Raw genomic sequence first — 5,000 nt, 5'->3', positions numbered from 1 at the left:
TTTTTTTTTTTTTTGGCCTCGCCTCCCTTCCCGAGTAGACAGTCGTCCAAAGGAGACACTTCGTTTTCCCCCCCTTTTCTTTGACCTCTTCCGGAGTAGACCGGCGCCGAAACGAGGCACTTAGTTTTTTCCCTCCGCCCCTTTTCTCTTCTTTTCTTTTCTTTTTTGGCCTCGCCTCGCCTCCCTTCCCGAGTAGACGGGCGTCCAAAGGAGGCACTTCGTTTTCCCCCCCTTTTCTTTGACCTCTTCCGGAGTAGACCGGCGCCGAAACGAGGCACTTAGTTTTTTTTTTCCCGCCCCTTTTCCCGCTCTCCGCTTAAATGTCAGTATCGCCGCCGGTGGATCGTCGTTTTAGTTTTAAAACGATCATAAAAGCGGAATACGTTTTGAAAGTCGACGAGTCCGGTGTGTGGAGACCGGAATTGGGCAAGCTGTGCTCTCGTCTTCTGGGGGTGACATTTCTCCCTGAGCGCTGCTGGCATTAGAAAGACCATTCGAAGAAGGGTGAGGGTCGGGGTCGGGGAAGCGAGCGTCAGGTCTCGCCGCCCCGATTTTCCCAACCAAGAAAGCAGGACGCTTGAAACTGCGATGGGAGCTTGGATCGGAAGGCAAGAGATCTAGGCAAGAACGGAAGCTTTCAACTTCAAACCAGCTATGTAAAGCAACCCCTCGCACGCGACATCCATCGTGGCAGGGAAACAGAAACAGAGACGCCGGTCCGGCCGAGGCTGCCCGAGCGGCCCGGTAGACCGGGCCGTCTGTCCGTCTTTAAGTCGAAAGACGACTTTAAATCTAAAAACGGTTTTAAGTCGAAAGTGTGGGTTAGGGTTAGGGTTAGGGTTAGGGAAAAAAGTTATAGGGTTAGGGTTGGGGTTAGAGAAAACAGTTGTAGGGTTAGGGTTGGGGTTAGGGTTAGGGTTAGGGTTAGGGAGAAAAGTTGTAGGGTTAGGGTTAGGGTTAGGGTTAGGGTTAGGGTTGGGGTTGGGGTTAGGGTTAGGGTTAGGGTTAGGGTTAGAGAAACAAGTTGTAGAGTTAGGGTTAGGGTTAGGGTTAGGGTTAGGGTTAGGGTTAGGGTTAGGGTTAGGGAGAAAAGTTGGGTTAGGGTTAGGGTTAGGGTTAGGGTTAGGGTTAGGGTTAGGGTTAGGGTTAGGGTTAGGGAGAAAAGTTGGGTTAGGGTTAGGGTTAGGGTTAGGGTTAGGGTTAGGGTTAGGGTTAGGGTTAGGGTTAGGGTTAGGGTTAGGGTTAGGGTTAGGGAGAAAAGTTGTAGGGTTAGGGTTAGGGTTAGGGTTAGGGTTAGGGTTAGGGTTAGGGTTAGGGTTAGGGAGAAAAGTTGTAGGGTTAGGGTTAGGTTCAGGTTCAGGCTCAGGGTTATCATTCTGGAAATGATATTAGCAGAAGCAATGGAAGAAAGCAAAGAGAGGGAGGGAGGGATAGATATTAAACGGGATGGACGAAACGTAGGGAGCGCACACAAGACACGCGATGAGAAACCACCCGCCCAGAGAAATTCATCTCCGATTTACCGAGAAGACAGGGAGAGCAGAGAGATCGCAATGGATGGGAAACACGACGGGAAAGCACAAAATATCGGCGAGCTGGCGAGAGCAAAGATATCGAGTAGATTCAAGAGAGAAAGCGGAATTATTTGATAAACAACGTAGAGATGACCAAGAACAGGAAAGATGGAGAGATGAAAGTGGGGACGGACGACGGGAGGAGAAGAAAGAACAGCCAAAAGAGAGCCAAGTAAGAGAACAAGACGAGAAAGCGTCGAGAGAAGGAGCAGAAGAAGTTGAAGAAAGAACAAAGGGACCTAAGAACGACTTGCTCCACAAAGCAAATAGGTCAGCAAGAAATAAGAATAATTTCCTTGACTAGAAATGGACTGGATTCGGCCATTCGGCAAGAGGAAGGAAAATATGGAATAAATGAGGGAAGTTAAGATGAGAAATGAAAGGCCTACGAGAGGTTCCTCTGGGAAAACTACACCCAAAACTTTGGAGGAAGGAAGATGGCAGAAATTGTAACAAACTTTTCACTTGAAGTCAAGCTTTTCACGTCAAACCAGCTCTTTCAATCAACCCCTCGCAGCCATCCTGGCAGGGAAGCAGAAAACGGAAACACTCCGGTCCGGCCGAGGCCCGGGTAAACCGGTCCCGCCCGAGCGTCCCGGTAGACCGGGACGGCTGCCCGTCACGGACACCCCAGGGCCCCGGCGCGGGCACCGAGGCGACGGCGGAGGTCCCCGACCGAGGCCCGGGGCCCCCGCGCCGGGATCCCGTACATCCATCAAGGCGGGGAAACAGAAACACTCTAGGCCGGCCGAGGCCCGGGTAAACCGGACCCGCCCGAGGCCGTCCCGGTAGACCGGGACGACTGCCCGGCGCGGACACCCCCGGGGGCCGGCGTGGGCACCGAGGGGACGGCGGAGGTCCCCGACCGAGGCCCGCGGCGCCGGAGCCGGGATCCCGTGCATCCATCGTGGCGGGGGAAACAGAAAGGCTGATCCGGCCGGGGCCCCGGTAAGCCGGACCCGCCCGAGGCCGTCCCGGTAGACCCGGCCCTCTCCCCGTCTCGGGCACCCCAGGGGTCCGGCGTGGGCACCGAGGCGACGGCGGAGGTCCCCGACCGAGGCCCGCGGACCCGGAGCCGGGATCCCGTGCATCCATCGTGGCGGGGGAAACAGAAAGGCTGATCCGGCCGGGGCCCCGGTAGACCGGGAAGACTGCCCGGCGCGGACACCCCCGGGGTCCGGCGTGGGCACCGAGGCGACGGCGGAGGTCCCCGACCGAGGCCCGCGGCGCCGGAGCCGGGATCCCGTGCATCCATCGTGGCGGGGGAAACAGAAAGGCTGATCCGGCCGGGGCCCCGGTAGACCGGGACGACTGCCCGTCGCGGGCACCCCCGGGGTCCGGCGGGGGCACCGAGGCGACGGCGGAGGTCCCCGACCGAGGCCCGCGGACCCGGAGCCGGGATCCCGTGCATCCATCGTGGCGGGGGAAACAGAAAGGCTGATCCGGCCGGGGCCCCGGTAGACCGGGAAGACTGCCCGGCGCGGACACCCCCGGGGTCCGGCGTGGGCACCGAGGCGAAGGCGGAGGTCCCCGACCGAGGCCCGCGGCGCCGGAGCCGGGATCCCGTGCATCCATCGTGGCGTGGGAAACAGAAAGGCTGATCCGGCCGGGGCCCCGGTAGACCGGGACGACTGCCCGTCGCGGGCACCCCCGGGGTCCGGCGGGGGCACCGAGGCGACGGCGGAGGTCCCCGACCGAGGCCCGCGGACCCGGAGCCGGGATCCCGTGCATCCATCGTGGCGGGGGAAACAGAAAGGCTGATCCGGCCGGGGCCCCGGTAGACCGGGAAGACTGCCCGGCGCGGACACCCCCGGGGTCCGGCGTGGGCACCGAGGCGAAGGCGGAGGTCCCCGACCGAGGCCCGCGGCGCCGGAGCCGGGATCCCGTGCATCCATCGTGGCGGGGGAAACAGAAAGGCTGATCCGGCCGGGGCCCCGGTAGACCGGGACGACTGCCCGTCGCGGGCACCCCCGGGGTCCGGCGGGGGCACCGAGGCGACGGCGGAGGTCCCCGACCGAGGCCCGCGGACCCGGAGCCGGGATCCCGTGCATCCATCGTGGCGGGGGAAACAGAAAGGCTGATCCGGCCGGGGCCCCGGTAGACCGGGAAGACTGCCCGGCGCGGACACCCCCGGGGTCCGGCGTGGGCACCGAGGCGAAGGCGGAGGTCCCCGACCGAGGTCCGCGGCGCCGGAGCCGGGATCCCGTGCATCCATCGTGGCGTGGGAAACAGAAAGGCTGATCCGGCCGGGGCCCCGGTAGACCGGGACGACTGCCCGTCGCGGGCACCCCCGGGGTCCGGCGGGGGCACCGAGGCGACGGCGGAGGTCCCCGACCGAGGCCCGCGGACCCGGAGCCGGGATCCCGTGCATCCATCGTGGCGGGGGAAACAGAAAGGCTGATCCGGCCGGGGCCCCGGTAGACCGGGAAGACTGCCCGGCGCGGACACCCCCGGGGTCCGGCGTGGGCACCGAGGCGAAGGCGGAGGTCCCCGACCGAGGCCCGCGGCGCCGGAGCCAGGATCCCGTGCATCCATCGTGGCGGGGGAAACAGAAAGGCTGATCCGGCCGGGGCCCCGGTAGACCGGGAAGACTGCCCGGCGCGGACACCCCCGGGGTCCGGCGTGGGCACCGAGGCGAAGGCGGAGGTCCCCGACCGAGGCCCGCGGCGCCGGAGCCGGGATCCCGTGCATCCATCGTGGCGGGGGAAACAGAAAGGCTGATCCGGCCGGGGCCCCGGTAGACCGGGACGACTGCCCGTCGCGGGCACCCCCGGGGTCCGGCGGGGGCACCGAGGCGACGGCGGAGGTCCCCGACCGAGGCCCGCGGCCCCGGATCCGGGATCCCGTGCATCCATCGTGGCGGGGGAAACAGAAAGGCTGATCCGGCCGGGGCCCCGGTAAGCCGGACCCGCCCGAGGCCGTCCCGGTAGACCCGGCCGTCTCCCCGTCGCGGGCACCCCCGGGGTCCGGCGTGGGCACCGAGGCGACGGCGGAGGTCGCCGACCGAGGCCCGCGGCCCCGGAGCCGGGATCCCGTGCATCCATCGTGGCGTGGGAAAGAGAAAGGCTGATCCGGCCGGGGCCCGGGTAGACCGGGACGACTGCCCGTCGCGGACACCCCCGGGGTCCGGCGGGGGCACCGAGGCGACGGCGGAGGTCCCCGACCGAGTCCCGCGGCCCCGGAGCCGGGATCCCCTTCCGCCCCGCCGGGGTCGCCGGGCCCCTGAGCGGTGGACCGGCGGCTTTCCCTGGCCGGGGCCCGCCTGCGCCAAAGTGGAGCCTTCCCACCCCGGTCTACTCCGAAGGGTGCGAGGGGACAGAGTCGGCGGGCCCGGCCGGCGTCGGCATCCGGGGCTCCCGCCGTTTCCCGGCCGCCGAGGCCCGGAAGCCCCACGTCGACGGGGATCCCAAGGCCGGGTCCGCCAGG

This window comes from Pituophis catenifer, unplaced genomic scaffold, assembly GCF_029215685.1.
Source record: "Pituophis catenifer annectens isolate HBS135680 unplaced genomic scaffold, rPitCat1.0.hap2 SCAF_40, whole genome shotgun sequence".
Classification (NCBI taxonomy): domain Eukaryota; kingdom Metazoa; phylum Chordata; class Lepidosauria; order Squamata; family Colubridae; genus Pituophis; species Pituophis catenifer.
The sequence above is the reverse complement of the archived record's forward strand: the minus strand, read 5'-3'. Positions refer to the sequence as shown.